We start from the raw sequence: 20172 nt of genomic DNA on the forward strand, positions 1-20172 counted from the left end.
TTCGGAAACTATTCAGACCTTGATTTTAATCCACATTTTTCTTCTAAAATGTATTACAAAAAAATCCCCCTCAAGCTACACAATACCCCGTAATGACAAAGCAAAAACATGGTTTGTAGACATTTTTGCAAATGTATTAAAAATAACAAACTGAAATACCACATTTTATAAGTATTCAGACCCTTTACCCAGTAATTTGTTGAAGCACCTTTGGCAGTGATTACAGCCTCGAGTCTTCTTGGGTATGAGGCTACAAGCTTGGCAAACCTGTATTTGGGGAGTTTCTCCCATTCTTCTCTGCAGATCCTCTCAAACTCTGTCAGGTTGGATGGGGAGCGTTGCTGCACAGCTATTTTCAGGTCTCTCCAGAGATGTTAAATTGGGTTCAAGTCTGGACTCTGGCTGGGCCACTCAAGGACATTCAGAAACTTTTCCCGAAGCCACTCCTGCATTGTCATGGGTGTGTGCTTAGGGTCGGTGTCCTGTTGGAAGGTGAACCTTTGCCCCAGTCTGAGGTCCTGAGTGCTCTGGAGCAGGTTTTCATTAAGGATCTCTGTACTTTGCTCTGTTCACCTTTGCCTCAATCCTAACTAGTCTCTGAGTCCCTGCCGCTGTAAAATATCCCCACAGCATGATGATGCCACGATCATGCTTCACTGTAGGGATGGTGCCAGGTTTCCTTCAGACCTGACACTTGGCATTCAGGCCAAAGAGTTCAATCTTGGTTTCATCATACCAGAGAATCTTGTTTCTCATTGTCAGAGTCCTTTAGGTGCCTCTTGGCAAACTCCAAGCAGGAGATGTGCCTTTTACTGAGGAGTTTTTTTTGTGTGTGTTTTTTTACGTACCCTTCCCCAGATCTGTGCCTCAAAACAATCCTGTCTCTGAGCTCTATGGACAATTCTTTCGACCTCATGGCTTGGTTTTTGCTCTGACATGCACTATCAACTGTGGGACCTTATATAGACAGGTGTGTGCCTTTCCAAATCATGTCCAATCAATTGAATTTACCACAGGTGGACTCCAATCAAGTTGTAGAAACATCTCAATGATGATCAAATGGAAAAGACCGGGCTCTGGCTGGGCTACTCAAGGACATTCAGAGACTTGTCCCGAAGCCACTCCTGTGTTGTCTTGGCAGTGTGCTTAGGGTCGTTGTCCTGTTGGAAGGTGAACCTTCACCCCAGTCTGAGGTGCTGAGCACTCTGGAGAAGGTTTTCATCAAGGATCTCTCTGTACTTATGGATGGGTGGCAGTATTGAGTAGCTTGGATGAAGAAGGTGCCCAGAGTAAACTGCCTGCTACTCAGTCCCAGAATCTAAGATATGCATATTATTAGTAGATTTGGATAGAAAACTCTGAAATTTCTAAAAAAAACAGTTTGAATGATGTCTGTGTATAACAGAACTCATATGGCAGGCAAAAACCTGAGAAAAAATCCAGCCAGGAAGTGTGGAAATCTGAGGTTTGTAGTTTTTCAAGTGATTGCCTATCCAGTATACAGCGTCAATGGGGTCATTTTGCACTTCCTAAGGATTCCACTAGATGTCAACAGTCTTTGGAACGTTGTTTCATGCTTCTACTGTGAATGGGGAGAGAATAACCTCTATGGGCTAGGTGGGACGCTAGCGTGCCACCCGTGGTGCACTCCATCAACAGCAGATGCATTTCAAGAGCGGCAAATTTGAATCCAAATAAATGTCAAAATTCAAATTTTTCAAAAATACAACTATTTTACACCATTTGAAAGATAAACATCTCCTTAATCTAACCACGTTTTACGATTTCAAAAAGGTTTTACGGCGAAAGCATAAATTTAGAGTATGTTAGGACAGTACATTTACAAGAGTTGTGTGTAATGTTTTGTCAAGTCAAAGACAGGGTCACCAAAACCATAAAACCAGCTAAAATGATGCACTAACCTTTTACAATCTCCATCAGATGACACTCCTAGGACATTATGTTAGACAATGCATGCATTTTTAGTTCTATCAAGTTCATATTTATATCCAAAAACAGCGTTTTACTATGGCATTGATGTTGAGGAAATCGTTTCCCTCCAATAACCGGCAGTCAAGTCAGCGTCACAAATTAAATAATTAAAATTAGAAAACATTGGTAAAATATTATATTGTCATTTAAAGAATTATAGATTTACATCTCTTGAACGCAATCAACTTGCCAGATTTAAAAATAACCTTACTGGGAAATCACACTTTGCAATAATCTGAGCACTGCGCCCAGAAAAATACGCGTTGCGATACAGACTAGACGTCATGTTGGGGAGATCTAAAATCGAAAATACTATGTAAATAATCCATTACCTTTGATTCTCTTCATCAGATGTCACTTCCAGGTATCACAGGTCCATAACGAATGTAGTTTTGTTCAAAAAAGCTCATCATTTATGTCCAAAAATCTCCGTCGAGTTAGCACATGATCTAAGCCAGCCGGACTTCTCGTCATGAACGAGGGGAAAAAATATATTTCCGTTCGTTCAAACATGTCAAACGTTGTATAGCATAAATCATTAGGGCCTTTTAAAAAGTGGACGGCCTCTTTTATAACGTATTGGAACGAGGGTACCCAACATGAACTCGCGCGCCAGGTGTCTAATGGGACATCATCGTTCCATGGCTCTTGTTCGGTCAGATCTCCCTCCAGAAGACTCAAAACACTTTGTAAAGGCTGGTGACATCTAGTGGAAGCAATAGGAAGTGCCAAAATATTCTTAAGCCCCTGTGTTTTTCAATGGGATAGGTTTAAAGTCAATACAACACATCAGGTATCCACTTCCTGTCAGAAAATGTCTCAGGGTTTTGCCTGCCAAATGAGTTCTGTTATACTCACAGACACCATTCAAACAGTTTTAGAAACTTTAGAGTGTTTTCTATCCATATATAATAAGTATATGCATATTCTAGTTACTGGGTAGGATTAGTAACCAGATTAAATCGGGTACATTTTTTTTATCCAGACGTGCAAATGCTGCCCCCTAGCCCTAACAGGATAAGAGCCATTGGAATCAGATGACTGAGAAAATGACATGAGCTCAATCGCGCGCACTACCGTGAGAGTTAGGTGTGTTCCTTTTAATTTCTGAAGACAAAGGAATCGTCCGGTTGGAATATTATGGAAGATTTATGATAAAAACATCCTGAAGTTTGATTCTATACATCGTTTGACACGTTTCTACAAACTGTAATATAACTTTTTTGACTTTGTCTGAACTCACTGCACGAGCACAGCAGACGGAACGCGCGAACAAAAAGGAGGTACTCAAATCAAATCAAATGTATTTGTCACATACACATGGTTAGCAGGTGTTAATGCAAGTGTAGAGAAATGCTTGTGCTTCTAGTTCCGACCATGCGGTAATATCTAACAAGTAATCTACCAATTCCACAACAACTACCTTGTACACACAAGTGTAAAGGAATGAATACGAATATGTACATAAAAATATATAAATGAGTGATGGCCCAACGGCATAGGCAAGATGTAATAGATGGTATGGAGTACAGTATATACATATGAGATGAGTAATGTAGGTTATGAAAACATTATATAAAGTGGCATTGTTTAAAGTGGCTAGTGATATATCTAATTACATCAAGATGGCAAGATGCAGTAGATGGTATGGCGTACAGTATATACATATGAGATGAAAAATGTAGGTTATGTAAACATTATCTAATATAAATAATATAAAGTGGCAAGTGATAAATTGATTACATCAATTTTCCCATTATTAAAGTGGCTTGAGTTGAGTCAGTATGTTGGCAGCAGCCACTCAATGTTAGTGATGGCTGTTTAACAGTCTGATGGCCTTGAGATAGAAGCTGTTTTTCAGTCTCTCGGTTCCAGCTTTGATGCACCTGTACTGACCTCGCCTTCTGGATGTTAGCGGGGGAACAGGCAGTGGCTCGGGTGGTTGCTGTCCTTGATCTTTTTGGCCTTCCTGTGACATCGGGTGGTGTAGGTGTCCTGGAGGGCAGGTAGTTTGCACAACATGCATTGTGCAGACCTCACTACCCTCTGGAGAGCCTGTTATGGGCGGAGAAGCTGCCGTACCAGGCGGTGATACAGCCCGACAGGATGCTCTCGATTGTGCACCTGTAAAAGTTTGTGAGTGTTTTTGGTGACAAGCCAAATTTCTTCAGCCTCCTGAGGTTAACAGGAGGCTGTAAATGTTTTACTCACGTTGGCTGCAGTAAAGGAAAGCCCGCAGGTTTTGGTAGTGGGCCATGTTAGTGGCACTGTATTGTCTTCAAAGCGAGCAAAAAAACTTGTTTAGTCTGTCTGGAAGCAAGGCATCGTGATCCGCGACGGGGCTGATTTTTCTTTTGTAGTCCGTGATTGACTGTAGACCCTGCCACATAACTCTCGTGTTTGAGCCGTTGAATTGCGACTCCACTTTGTCTCTGTACTGACGCTTAGCTTGTTTGATTGCCTTGCGGAGGGAATATCTACACTGTTTATATTTCGGTCATGTTTCCGGTCATTTTGCCCTGATTAAAAGCAGTGGTTCGCGCGTTCAGTTTTGCACGAATGCTGCCATCAATCCACGGTTTCTGGTTGGGGAATGTTTTAATAGACGCTGTTGGTACGACATCACCGATGCACTTGTTAACCTCTCTAGGGTAGGTGGCACCAAATCGTCCCACCTACGTAACAGCCAGTGTAATCCCGTGGCGCGTTATTCAAAAACCTAAAAAAATGCAAAAACGTCAATATTTCAAACATATGACTATTTTACACCATTTTAAAGACAAGACTCTCGTTAATCTAACCACACTGTCCGATTTCAAAAAGGCTTTACAACGAAAGCAAAACATTAGATTATGTCAGCAGAGTACACAGCCAGAAATAATCAGACACCCATTTTTCAAGCTAGCATATAATGTCACATAACCCCAAACCACAGCTAAATGCAGCACTAACCTTTGATGATCTTCATCAGATGACAACCCTAGGACATTATGTTATACAATACATGCATATTTTGTTCAATCAAGTTCATATTTATATCAAAAACCAGCTTTTTACATTAGCATGTGACTAGCATGTGACTAGCATTCCCACCGAACACTTCCGGTGAATTTACTAAATTACTCACGATAAACATTCACAAAAAACATAATTATTTTAAGAATTATAGATACAGAACTCCTTTATGCACTCGCTATGTCCGATTTTAAAATAGCTTTTCGGTGAAAGCACATTTTGTAATATTCTCAGTAGATAGCTCGGCATCACAGGGCTAGCTATTTAGACACCCAGCAAGTTTAGCACTCACCAAAGTCAGATTTACTATAAGAAAAATGTTATTACCTTTGCTGTCTTCGTCAGAATGCACTCCCAGGACTTCTACTTCAATAACAAAATGTTGGTTTGGTTCAAAATAATCCATAGTTATATCCAAACAGCGGCGTTTTGTTCGTGCGTTCAAGACACTATCCGAAAGGGTAAATAAGGGTGACGAGCATGGCGCAATTCGTGACAAAAAAATTCGAAATATTCCATTACCGTACTTCGAAGCATGTCAACCGCTGTTTAAAATACATTTTTATGCCATTTTTCTCATAAAAAAACGATAATATTCCGACCGGGAATCTGCGTTTAGGTAAACAGACGAAAGAAAATAAGGCATTCGGTCGACTCGGGCACGCGCCTAAGCCCATAGTACTCTGATCGGCCACTTGCCAAAAGCGATAATGTGTTTCAGCCAGAGCCTGCCTCGATATCGTTCAGCTTTTTCCCGGGCTCTGAGAGCCTATGGGAGCCGTAGGAAGTGTCACATTAGAGCAAAGATCCTCAGTCTTCAATAAAAAGAGCCAAGATGAAACACAATGTCAGACAGGCCACTTCCTGCATGGAATCTTCTCAGGTTTTGGCCTGCCATTTGAGTTCTGTTATACTCACAGACACCATTCAAACAGTTTTAGAAACTTTAGGGTGTTTTCTATCCAAAGCCAATAATTATATGCATATTCTAGTTACTGGGCAGGAGTAGTAACCAGATTAAATCGGGTACGTTTTTTATCCGGCCGTGTCAAACTGAGCTTTTGGATATAAATATGAACTTTATTGAACAAAACATACATGTATTGTGTAACATTAAGTCCTATGAGTGTCATCTGATGAAGATCATCAAAGGTTAGTGATTCATTTTCTCTCTATTTCTGCTTTATGTGACTCCTCTCTTTGGCTGGAAAATGGCTGTATGTTTTTTAGTGACTAGGTGCTGACCTAACATAATCGTTTGGTGTGCTTTCGCTGTAAAGCCTTTTTGAAATCGGACACTGTGGTTGGATTAATGAGAATCTTATCTTTAAAATGGTGTATAATACTTGTATGTTTGAGGAATTTAAAATTATGAGATCTTTGCTGTATTGAATTCGGTGCTCTGCACTTTCACTGGCTGTTGTCATATCAATCCCGTTAATGGGATTTCAGCCGTAAGAAGTTAACTAGTCCATTCCTCCAGGGGGTTAGAGATGGGGTCTGGCGGGTTAGAAAGCAGACTAACTGCTTCTCGCTCTCTGAATGAGTCTCCAAACCGGCAGTTGGGGAGGCTTAAAATTAGAGGGATGACTTGACTATCTACTGCCAATGTGCCCTTAAGCAAGTGTTGCTCTGCGGCTGACCCAGTGCTCCATCTGTGTATGTGACAGGAGGTAGAATATGGGACGGTGGTGGTAACCATAGTAAAAGATAAATGTTCTCTCAGAAAACAGATCTTTTGGATGTTACTGTGCTTCATGACATTACTGTGTAAACGTTAGTTACTTTGGGTGATTGTCTTTCCCTATAGACCGATTTTAGGCAGCCTTGAGCCCCCACTACCTTTCTAGGGCCCTATAAAATCTGCGATGCGAAGAATGCGGAATCAAGACATTAAAATGGAATTCAACAATATTCATAATTGCATTGAACTTAGTAGGGAATCAACTAAAAGTATTTAAAATTACATTTTGTCCAAAATTATAATAAAGACGAACAGAATGCATCAGTGATTCGTATTTCCTGCAACTTTCTGAAAAGGCAATGAAAATTCCCTGTCTGTGCAGCGTGCACATCGTGCAGCCGTTAGCGATGATGCTAATGAAAACTATTCTGGTAGATGGAAAGGCTATCCCAAAAACATGTCAATTTAATGTTAAAGCTGCAATATGTAACTTTTTGGGCGACCCGACCAAATTCACATAGAAATGTGAGTTATACACGTCTAATGCTCATTGAAAGCAAGTCTAAGAAGCAGTTGATCTGTTCTATGTGCGTCAGTTCTATGCTTCACATTATTACATTTCATTTTTGCGTCGTTAACTTTCGATTTTGTACACCAGCTCCAACCAACTGAAAATACAATATTTTTGGTTGTCAAAAATATTTCAGTGGTTGATGGTAAAATGATTCTGTACGCTATACTTTCTTGTTTTGTCACAAACTGAAATTAGACAAATTATTAGAATTTTAGCAACCAGGAAATGACAGAGCGATTTCCGCATAGTGCATCTAACTACAAAGTAGCCTATGTTTACCTGGCAGAATGATATGATTTGCATCAGTCCAATGGGTATTTGTTTTGCAAATTCTACCATCACCTGTGCACTACAAAAACACTGCTAAACAGCAGCCTTTTGCTGGTGCACACCAGAATTAAAATGGGTACTACACACAGACCTCAAAATTGGTCTCCTGATGTGGTTTAAAGGGATACGTCGGTATTTTGGGTAATTCTCTACTTACCCAGAGTCAGACAAACTCACGGATACCATTTTTATGTCTCATCATGCAGTTTGAAGGAAGTAAAAAAAAAAGGTAGCATATTGTTATCTTAGCTGGAAGTCTATGGGTATCTACTAGCCAGCTCCTCTCAAAAGCAGGGAAAAAGACCAAACTACTCAAAAGCTGGGTGGTTAGCACTTGGTACTCTAAGTATTCTTTACAAGAATATATGAAATTATAATATTTTGATTATAGTTGTTAGAAAAACATTTATTATTGGAACTTGGAATTTTCTCAGAGCTAAGCTTTTCATTAATGCGACGTGATAGCTGGCGCAAGGATAGGCTGTGCGCGAGTGTCAACACAGCTGGCCAGTTTTGAACGAGTTCGCTAGATATCAAGTAAGCAAAGAAGAATACATCAATGATAAACCCCACAGAAGAACAGTTAAGACTGCCATTGCTTAATATTTTTACCGCGCAGCCGTGACTTTCACAAACTTCAAGATTTCCACCGGTCTAATGTCCATTGCTCGTGGTTCTTGGCCCAAGCAAGTCTCTTCATATTATTGGTGTCCTTTAGTAGTGGTTTCTTTGCAGCATTTCGACCATGGCCTGATTCACGCAGTCTCCTCCAAACAGTTGATGTTGAGATGTGTCTGTTACTTGAAATCTGTGAAGCATTTATTTGGGCTGCAATTTCTGAGGCTGGTAACTCTAATGAACTTATCCTCTGCAGAAGAGGTAACTCTGGGTCTTCCTTTCCTGTGGCGGTCCTCATGAGTGCCAGTTTCATCATAGCGCTTGATGGTTTTTGTGACTGCACTTGAAGTTTAAAGTTCTTGACATTTTCCAGATTAAGACATGAAGGTCAGTCAAAGTAATGATGGACTGTCGTTTCTCTTTGCTTATTTGAGCTGTTCTTGCCATAATATTGACTTGGTCTTTTATCAAATAGGGTTATCTTCTGTATACAACCCTTACCTTGTCACAACACCAACTGATTGGCGCAAACGCATTAAGGAAATACATTCCACAAATTAACAAGGTACACCTGTTAATTGAAATGCATTCCAGGTGACTACCTCATGAAGCTGGTTGAGAGAATGTCAAGAGTGTGCAAAGCTGTCATCAAGGCAAAGGGTGGCTATTTGAAGAATCTCAAATATATTTAGATTTATTTAACACTTTTTGGGTTACTACATGATTCTGTGTGTGTTATTTCATAGTTGATGTCTTTACTATTATTCCACAATGTAGAAAATAGTAAAAATAAAGAAAAACCCTTGAATGAGTAGGTGTCCAAACTTTTGACTGGAACTCAGTAAAATCTTTGAAATTGTTGCGTTTATATTTTTATTCGGTGAAGTTTGCTCAGATTTTATTTTTTTACCCAGAGACTATTATGAGAGCATAGAATTGACAAGCCAAGATGGGATGTTTCCTGCAGGATATAACGGTCCCATCAATGGGCATTCAATGCACGTCAGCACAAAGTGCAATGGGGGAAAGATGGCAATAACATTATCTGATGATTGAATTGTAGCTAGCTTTTCTCATGATAATATGTGATAGCCTGTCCACGAGAAAATGTACAGGCCTGTCATCCGTTACATCCTTTTGAATGCACTCCTCAAATCCAAAGAATAGCAGGAGTACAACAAAACGACTAACAATGATCGAAAAACAATACGCTGTTCTTTTTCATTATTCAAAATTGAGTGGTGCCATCATTTGTTCAGCTTCATTCAAGTACTTTCCTAACTAATTGTTCAATTTCCACATGCTTGAGAAACTAATAAATTGACAAAGTGTTAGCTATGTAATAGATAACAGCATGCCACTAAACAGCATGCCACTAAAACAGAACAGATATGACCTTCAAGTGTGTTCTCCTTTGTTTATTTCAAATGAATAAACATTTCCTGTTCCCCTTTCCTTTATTTCTCTCACATGGGAGACGTGTCTACTGTGGACAGTCCACAAGGAAGGGACTCCATGTCTGCTGGAGAAAAAAATCACATTCAGAACCAGAATAGAGGACAAGCCTCAGCCGTTGCTGGTAAGTACTCAAAATATGCCATCAATATTCTGGTTTACACTTGTTGTCATGGGATGCAATCCTTGGCCTATCTAGACAGATGGCCCATTCGTGATAGTTTGGTCAACATGTTTTGTGTTATTGGGATGGTAATGCAATCATTGGCCTGTCCAGACATCTATCCTAACAAAAGGACAGGTAGCCTAATTGCCCCTCCAGTATAGTTTGCTTGACTTGGGGAAAGTGTATGTGTATGTGTATGTGTGTGTGTGTGTGTGTGTGTGTGTGTGTGTGTGTGTGGGGGGGGGGGGGGTCTTTGAGGGATGGTGTTCCCTTTCAAGTGAATTTTGAGCGCGAAAACCAGAAGAAAAAAAATGGGGGAAACAGAAACCTGGAAAAACAAAACAGTGAGGACGAATTTTGGAAAAAATTAAAGGGAATCAGGCAACAAAAACAGAAAGAATTGTGTCCTACCTTCCCTGCAGCTAGCTAGCTCTACAAGTCTGCACTCTATTCCCCTAGCTCTTTTCTTGATCAGACTGATTTGGTTGCAACCGGTTTGAGCTGGCACGTGATACTTCTGCCTATTGCCTTCGGGGGCTCAGCTCCCCACCTATATGAGCCAAGTTCAGGGTAAACATGTAAATCTTGCACACGCACGCACACACAAACCCAACACCCACATCAGAAACACCAAACAACCCCACACTCACTCTCTGAACAGCGCCCCACCCACAGAACTTTACCATGGCATTCCAGCCTGGAAATTCCAGACCTTTGCTGTGTGTTCAGTTAGGCCGGGGTGTTAAAACCTGCCCTGTGTTCCTTTAGAACAGGGTGGAGGAGGGGTGTTAAAACCTGCCCTGTGTTCCTTTAGAACAGGGTGGAGGAGGGGTGTTAAAACCTGCCCTGTGTTCCTTTAAAACAGGGTGGAGGAGGGGTGTTAAAACCTGCCCTGTGTTCCTTTAGAACAGGGTGGAGGAGGGGTGTTAAAACATGCCCTGTGTTCCTTTAAAACAGGGTGGAGGAGGGGTGTTAAAACCTGCCCTGTGTTCCTTTAGAACAGGGTGGAGGAGGGGTGTTAAAATCTGCCCTGTGTTCCATTAGGTGTCCCCATGCTTCACATCTGAAACAGTTTGTGCATATATGACACTACTGACATTTTTGATCTCCGGTAAGGATATTTGAAATTTTTCTTTGGCTGTTCATGCACACTATTTTTCCTCAAGGCAAACCAAATTTTGTTACCTGAAGTCTAATCCTCTTCATCGTTCAACAGTACTTCCATGAAGTAAGTGTTTGTCGTCATTCAACGATAGACGACTAATTTTCTTGCAAATGTTTTCACTTGAGAAATACTGCACCAAATATCTTAGTTCGATGTAAAATTACGCGACTGATCTCCTTGGCAAAAACGTCAAAACTCAAGAAATCTGTCATGAATTATCTTAGATTCATTCCGACTATTTTGAGGAAGTATATACAGGCTACAACGTCTCAAGACGGACTAACCTTACTACTGCGTTTTTTTTCAAGCTAAGGTCTTCTAAGGGAGTATACGTTCGGTTCAGCTAACAGAGTTGGGCTAGGCACCAGCCGAACCGAAACATGCAGAAGCCTTTAGGCCAGGGTGGCGGTGTGGTGTTAACACCAGCCCTGCTGACATTTTGACTTGCTCCTGGTTTCTTCCATGTTACACACTACTGTCACACCAGCGAAATGGGAGTTAGGCAGAGTTTATTTCCCTCTTGTTAACTATAGTAGGTTCTTCTTTTCTCAATAGTTTGAGGAAAACCTACCGTTGTTCTTGTATGGAACTGGAGGCCAAAATGGGGAAGTCTGTGTGTAAGTGATTGTTTGCAGTGTAGTATGTGAATTCATATGAGACTTTCATCTTCATATCAGCAGAGACCACAATAACACCACACTAATGGCACTAAAACAGCCAATCCAAATTGGCCATCAGGAACATCCAAATAGAAATAAAAGCTCAGAGTATGCCTATCCAATGCACACACTGTACATAGTGCCTTCGGAAAGTATTCCGACCCCTTGACTTTTTGTTACGTTACAGCCTTATTCTAAAATTGATTGAATAAACAAAAGAAATCCTCTGCAATCCACACAATACCCCATAATAACAAAGCAAAACCAGGTTTAGAAATGTTACGCAAATGTATAAAAAAATGAAAAATCTGAAATAGCTTATTTACGTAAGTACTCAGAACCTTTGATATGAGACACGAAATTGAGCTCAGGTGCGTCCTGTTTCCATTGATCATCCTTGAGATGTTTCTACAACTTGATCGGAGTCCATCTGTGGTAACTTAAATTGATTGGACATGATTTGGAAAGGCACACCTGTCTATATAAAAAAGGTCCCACAGTTGACAGTGCATGTCTGAGCAAAAACCAAGCCATGAGGTTGAAGGAATTGTCCATAGAGCTCCAAGACAGGATTGTGTTGAGGCACAGATCTGGGGACAGGCTTCCAGCATTCTTAAATGGAAGAATTTTGGAACCACCAAGACTCTTCATAGAGCTGGAAGCCTGGCCAAACTGAGCAATCGGGAGACAAGGGCCTTGGTCAGGGAGGTGACCAACAACCCGATGGTCAACACTGACAGCACTCTAGAGTTCCCCTGTGGAGATGGGAGAACCTTCCAAAAGGACAACCATCTCTGCAACACTCCACCAAATCAGGCCTTTATGGTAGACGGGCCACTCCTCAGTAAAAGTCACACGACAGCCCGCTTGGAGTTTGCCAAAATGCACCTAAAGGACACTCAGACCATGAGAAACAAGATTCTGTGGTCTGATGAAACCATGCTTGAACTCCTTGGCCTGAATTCCCAGCATCACATCTGAAGGAAACCTGGAACCATCCCTACGGTGAAGCATGGTGGTGGCAGCATCATGCCGTGGGGATGTTTTTCAGCGGCAGTGACTGGGCGACTCGTCAGGATCGAGGCAAAGATGAACGGAGCAAAGTACAGAGAGATCCTTGATGAAAACCTGCTCCAGAGTGCTCAGGACCTCAGACTGGGGCAAAGGTTCACCTTCCAACAGGACAATGACCCTTAGCACACAGCCAAGACAAACACAGGAGTGGCTTCACAACAACCTTCCTAATGTCCTTGAGTGGCCCAGCCAGAGCCCGGACTTGAACCTGATCGAACATCTCTGGAGAGACCTGAAAATAGCTGTGCAGCAACGCTCCCCATCCAAACTGACAGAAAAATCACCAAATATAGGTCAAGCTTTTAGCGCCATAGACAAGAAAAGTCGAGGCTGTAATCACTGCCAAAGGTGCTTCCACAAAGTACTGAGTAAAGGGTCTGAATACTTAAGTAAATTTAATTTTAATTTATTTTTTTATACATTTGCAAACATTTCTAAAAACCTGTTTTTGCCTTGTCATTATGGGGTATTGTATGTAGATTGATGAGGAGAAAAAAAACTTTAATCAATTTTAGAATAAGGCTGTAACCTAACAAAATGTGGAAAAAGTCAAGGGGTCTGAATACTTTCCGAAGGCACTGTACCCCCTGTGGTTAACCCTTGGCTCGCACTACGTGTGTGTGTGTCCGGCTGTACATGTTTGTGTGTGTCCGGCTGTACATCTGTGTGCGCGTGTAGCATATAGTTGAAGTCGGAAGTTCACATACCTTAGCCAAATACATTTAAACTCCGTTTTTCACAATTCCTGACATTTAATCCTAGTAAATAAAATCCCTGTTTTAGGTCAGTTAGGATCATCACTTTATTTTAATAATGTGAAATATCAGAATAGAGATAATGATTTATTTCAGCTTTTATTTCTTTCATCACATTCCCAGTGGGTCAGAAGTTTATGTAAACTCAATTAGTATTTGGTAGCATTGCCTTTAAATTGTTTAACTTGGGTCAAACATTTCGGGTAGCCTTCCACAAGCTGCCCATAATAAGTTTGGTGAATTTTTGCCCATTCCCCCTGACAGAGCTGGTGTAACTGAGTCAGGTTTGTAGGCCTCCTTGCTTGCACACGCTTTTTCAGTTATGCCCACAAATTTTCTATGGGAATGAGGTCAGGGCTTTGTGATGGCCACTCCAATACCTTGACTTTGTTGTTCTTAAGCCATTTTGACAACTTTGGAAGTATGCTTGCGGTCATTATCCATTTGGAAGACCCATTTGCGACCAAGCTTTAACATCCTGACTGATGTCTTGAGCTGTTGCTTCAATATATCCACATAATTTTCCTTCATGATGCCATCTATTTTGTGAAGTGCACCAGTCCCTCCTGCAGCAAAGCACCCCCACAACATGATGCTGCCACCCCCGTGCTTCACGGATGGGACGGAGTTCTTCGGCTTGCAAGCCTCCCCCGTTTTTCCTCCAAACATAACGATGTTCATTATGGCCAAAGAGTTCTATTTTTGTTTCATCAGACCAGAGGACATTTCTCCAAGAAAGTAAGATTTTTGTCCCCATGTGCTGTTGCAAAACGTAGTCTGGCTTTTTTATGGCGGTTTTGGAGTAGTGGCTTCTTCCTTGCTGAGCGACCTTTCAGGTTATGTCGATAAAGGACTCGTTTTACTGTAGATATAGATACTTCTGTACCTGTTTCCTCCAGCATCTTCACAAGGTCCTTTGGTGTTGTTCTGGGATTGATTTGCACTTTTCGCACCAAAGTACGTTCATCTCTAGGAGACAGAACGCGTCTCCTTCCTGAGCGATATGATGGCTGCGTGGTCCCATGGTGTTTATACTTGCATACTATTGTTTGTACAGATGAATGTGGTACCTTCAGGCGTTTGGAAATAGGCCTTGAAATACATCCACTGGTAGACCTCCAATTGACTCAAATGATGTGAATTAGCCTATCAGAAGCTTCTAAAGCCATGACATCATTTTTTGTAATTTTCCAAGCTGTTAAAAGGCACACTCAACTTAATGTATGTAAACTTCTGACCCACTGGAATTGTGATACAGTGAATTACAAGTGAAATAATCTGTAAACAATTGTTGGGAAAATTACTTGTGTCATGCACAAAATAGATGTCCTAACTGACTGCCAAAACCATAGTGTGTTAACAAGAAATTTGTGGAGTGGTTGAAAAACGAGTTTTAATGACTCCAACCTAAGTGTATGTAAACTTCTCACTTCAACTGTACATTACGTAATGCTGGTCTATAGGGGCAGTACAGGAAACAGACATCCAATCGGGGCCTCAGAGCTGGCTCCTAGGTACGTATACAATGTGTGATGTCACACAGCACATGTAGGATTACCCACCACGCACAAACAGTAAATAGTGTGTGTGCACTCAGACAGACGAATGAAGTGCAAAAGCAAGGAGCAATTTAGCTTGTTTCAATATAAACACACTAGAGGTCGACCGATTAATCGGAATGGCCGATTAATTAGGGCCGATTTCAAGTTTTCATAACAATCGGTAATCGGTATTTTTGGACACCAATTTGCCATGTTTTTTTTTTTTTTTACACCTTTATTTAACTAGGCAAGTCAGTTAAGAACACATTCTTATTTTCAATGACGGCCTAGGAACAGTGGGTTAACTGCCTTGTTCAGGGGCAGAACGACAGATTTTTCCCTTGTCAGCTCGGGGATTCAATCTTGCAACCTTACGGTTAACTAGTCCAACGCTCTAACCACCTGCTTTACATTGCACTCCACGAGGAGCCTGCCTGTTACGCAAATGCAGTAAGAAGCCAAGGTAAGTTGCTAGCTAGCATTAAATTTATCTTATAAAAAATATTCAATCAATCATAATCACTAGTTAACTACACATTGTTGATGATATTACTAGTTTATCTAGCCTGTCCTGCATTGCATATAATCGATGCGGCGCGCATTCGCGAAAAAGGACTGTCATTGCTCCAATGTGTACCTAACCATAAACATCAATGTCTTTCTTAAAATCATACACAAGTATATATTTTTAAACCTGCATATTTAGCTAAATGAAATCCAGGTTAGCAGGCAATATTAACCAGGTGAAATTGTGTCACTTCTCTTGCGTTCAATGTACGCAGAGTCAGGTTATATGCAACAGTTTGGGCTGCCTGGCTCGTTGCGAACTAATTTGCCAGAATTTTACATAATTATGACATAACATTGAAGGTTGTGCAATGTAGCAGGAATATTTAGACTTAGGGATGCCACCAGTTAGATAAAATACGGAATGGTTCCGTATTTCACTGAAAGAAAAAACGTTTTGTTTTCGAGGTGATAGGTCATTAATATGGTTGAATCCGAAAACTAAGGCTCGTATTTCTGTGTGTTTATTATACACTGCTCAAAAAAATAAAGGGAACACTTAAACAACACAATGTAACTCCAAGTCAATCACACTTCTGTGAAATTAAACTGTCCACTTAGGAAGCAACACTGATTGACAATAAATTTCACATGCTGTTGTGCAAATGGAATAGACAACAGGTGGAAATTATAGGCAATTAGCAAGACACCCCCAATAAAGGAGTGGTTCTGCAGGTGGGGACCACAGACCACTTCTCAGTTCCTATGCTTCCTGGCTGATGTTTTGGTCACTTTTGAATGCTGCCGGTGCTTTCACTATAGTGGTAGCATGAGACGGAGTCTATAACCCACACAAGTGGCTCAGGTAGTGCAGCTCATCCAGGATGGCACATCAATGCGAGCTGTGGCAAGAAGGTTTGCTGTGTCTGTCAGCGTAGTGTCCAGAGCATGGAGGTGCTACCAGGAGACAAGCCAGTACATCAGGAGACATGGAGGAGGCCGTAGGAGGGCAACAACCCAGCAGCAGGACCGCTACCTCTGCCTTTGTGCAAGGAGGAGCACTGCCAGAGCCCTGCAAAATGACCTCCAGCAGGCCACAAATGTGCATGTGTCTGCTCAAACGGTCAGAAACAGACTCCATGAGGGTGGTATGAGGGCCCGACGTCCACAGGTGGGGGTTGTGCTTACAGCCCAACACCGTGCAGGACGTTTGGCATTTGCCAGAGAACACCAAGATTGGCAAATTCGCCACTGGCATCCTGTGCTCCTCACAGATGAAAGCAGGTTCACACTGAGCACGTGACAGACGTGACAGAGTCTTGAGACGCCGTGGAGAACGTTCTGCTGCCTGCAACATCCTCCAGCATGACCGGTTTGGCGGTGGGTCAGTCATGGTGTGGGGTGGCATTTCTTTGGGGGGGGCCGCACAGCTCTCCATGTGCTCGCCAGAGGTAGCCTGACTGCCATTAGGTACCGAGATGAGATCCTCAGACCCTTTGTGAGACCATATGCTGGTGCGGTTGGCCCTGGGTTCCTCCTAATGCAAGACAATGCTACACCTCATGTGGCTGGAGTGTGTCAGCAGTTCCTGCAAGAGGAAGGCATTGATGCTATGGACTGGCCCGCCCGTTCCCCAGACCTGAATCCAATTGAGCACATCTGGGACATCATGTCTCGCTCCATCCACCAACGCCACGTTGCACCACAGACTGTCCAGGACTTGGCGGATGCTTTAGTCCAGGTCTGGGAGGAGATCCCTCAGGAGACCATCCGCCACCTCATCAGGAGCATGCCCAGGCGTTGTAGGGAGGTCATAAAGGCACGTGGAGGCCACACACACTACTGAGCCTCATTTTGACTTGTTTTAAGGACATTACATCAAAGTTGGATCACCTGTAGTGTGGTTTTCCACTTTAATTTTGAGTGTGACTCCAAATCCAGACCTCCATGGGTTGATAAATTGGATTTCCATTGATTATTTGTGTGTGATTTCGTTGTCAGCACATTCAACTATGTAAAGAAAAAAGTATTTAATAAGATTATTCACCAGCGATGTGGAAGGCACGTCACCAGCGATGTGGAAGGCACGTCACCAGCGATGTGGAAGGCACATCGCTTTTGGAAACCCACAAAAACATTCAGTCTGTCCACTTTCCGTCTCTCTCTGTCTTCACTGACAAATACCCAGACAACACCACCTGTATCCCATTAAACAAAATATACAAACTAAAATATTCCTCCGTGACCTCTAAACAGAACAGAGGATGGGTGATGTCATGGCTTTCTGTGTTATTCCTGTTTAGAGGGGTGATGATCAGAGGGGTGACCCAGTGTTGTGTGTAAATGATACCGGAGGTGATTGGGAGGGAGTGGGAGGCTTCATAGTTCCTCCTCTAAGATTAGCAGTATTTCAATAAAACGTTTACACCATAATTATATTTCACAGCACACTAATGCCTAATTGCCTATACATAACGAATTTCAGCATGGAGCTGACCCCATTATGTAACTGCTATGCAGGTTCTCTGTGTTCAAGTTTCCAGGTAGCCTTTCCCTATCTGGGGGCAATATTGTGAAAGGTGAGAAGGGGGAACTTATCTCCTATAGCCTTAACGAAAGACAAGAGTACATCAGGCGACACGGGGGGGGGCATATTGCTACACTGTAACCTACTGTGAACTACCGAGCAAACAGTGCCACAAGATATTAATGTCAAGAAATAAGATGGTCTTGTCGAAGTCCTTGTTAAATAAAGGTTAAATAAATGTTTTAAAAAGTCCAACCTAATAATGCACTAACACATCAACTTTACGATCTCTAATAAAGTAGGTTACAAAGCATGTGCAAGAGGAGGGGGCGTGGCGGTATAGGACATACTCAGCAAAAACTTGCCACGACATATATCGAAGTTCATCAAGCAAACACTATGCGAGGTGCAATATTGCCTAGTAACCAAGCTGAAGTGAACAGTAACTTTGCAGAAAATGTTAAGATAATCCTCATTCCCCACAGCACACCTCACCCTGGTACTCAAGATTCCATACCCAAATTCCTGACCGTGCTCTTGGATGCCGCCGCTAGTGAGAAGCCCTAACAAGGCGCTAACCAAACATATTTCACCAACAAATGTTTAACAGAAACAACACCTCTACATGTATATGAAAGAGAATGTAAGCGGTTCTTTGTGAGCCATCCTGTAATCCTGTCCAACGTGATGCTTACTCATCAGCAGGGCCGAGCCCGCACCGACCACCCCATCCCACGCAGCGTGTTTCAGGGCTCCAAACACTCCGGCAATCTCCAATATAAAACACGCTGTGCTCGTGAAATGATAGGAAACTCACCTAATCCTGCTGATGACACGTAGGCTGTTTCTTTGACTTCTTTTGCATAAACTATAGGTTTTATTCCTTGAATGTTTTGAAAAGCACAAAAGCCCCGTTGCTAGCTTGTCCTAGCCTGTTAACACTACGTACGCTTGCCGTGGTCTGTGCATTGCCTGCTGGGACAGAGATCATTTGCAAGATCGCGCAAGGCAAACGTTCTACCAACACAACCAACCAGGGACACAGTAAGACAGGCCTACTCAAATATTTATTTAGAACATTATGAGAGCAAAGTACATGATTATAGTTATTTATAGTGGCTTATATCTCTGTTTTTCAAATATATAACTTGATTTGCAATCACTCTGATATCCTAAAAACATTTATTTGAAGTAATCCTAGGCTATCCTACATATCGTCTATTCACAATACGTGTGTGTGTGTGTGTGTGTTATACTGGTTCATTATAATTCCACAAAGCATTGAACAGTAGATGGAGTCAAAGCGGTAAGACGACACATCTTCTCTTTCGTTTTCAGACGAGCAACAAAGGTAGCCTTTAGGCTAGGCTACAAGGTATGGAGCCTTACATCAAAGTGGTCTGTCCTGTGCCCCACACAGGGTTAAGGAGTACAGTAAATGGTTGCATACACATCTTTTGCAGTTATTTTCCCGAGTGTAGCGAAATGCTTATGTTCCAGCAGTGCAGTAATACATAAGAATACAAAACAATACATGCAAATCCCAAAATTAAGAAATATACAAAATATTAGAAGGAGCTATGTCAGAGTGCGGAATATAAATATATATATATATATGTATATGATGGTGTGTATAGACATAACGGACAGTATATGAATATACATTTTATGTACAGCAGTAGTTACAGTATATAGGATGAGCCTTGACTAGAATACAGTATATACATATGAAGTGGGTAAAAGAGTATGTAAACATGATTAAAGTGACATAATCTGATTACAAAAAAACTGCAATCAGTTACTTTACCGGCAAAATATTGTAATCAGATTACGGATACTTTTGAAAAACTAGATTACATCTTGGATTACTTTTAAATTCTGAAATGATGTTTGCTAAAAAATAAATGTTCGGTTTTCTCAATTACATTCAATTCAGCATTGAAAAAAGGTGGAGGTTTAAGTTTGTTTCACCCGAGTCAGAGACCACTATGATGACACACCAAATGTGTTCGATGGATCCTTTTTGTCTTCTTCTAACACCTCTTTTGGGGAAAGTAATCCAAAAGTAACTGAAAGTAATCAGATTGTTACTGAGTTTGGGCACAGGATA

At 41.6% G+C, this 20172-nt stretch overlaps 1 protein-coding gene across 2 annotated transcripts in view; it reads right to left on the reverse strand.

Moving 5' to 3' along the window:
• Positions 1 to 19092, reverse strand: part of fam169ab (family with sequence similarity 169 member Ab) — a 36889-nt gene extending 17797 nt beyond the window's left edge. Inside the window, exon 1 of one of the 2 annotated variants that reach the window (XM_014138594.2) lies at positions 18880 to 19092. The gene's annotated coding sequence lies outside the window, so the exon portion shown is untranslated. The remainder of the gene's footprint in view (positions 1 to 18879) is intronic. The other variant, XM_014138593.2, reaches the window with a different exon arrangement.
• Positions 19093 to 20172: the final 1080 nt, after the last annotated feature.

This window comes from Salmo salar, chromosome ssa13, assembly GCF_905237065.1.
Source record: "Salmo salar chromosome ssa13, Ssal_v3.1, whole genome shotgun sequence".
Classification (NCBI taxonomy): Eukaryota; Metazoa; Chordata; class Actinopteri; order Salmoniformes; family Salmonidae; genus Salmo; species Salmo salar.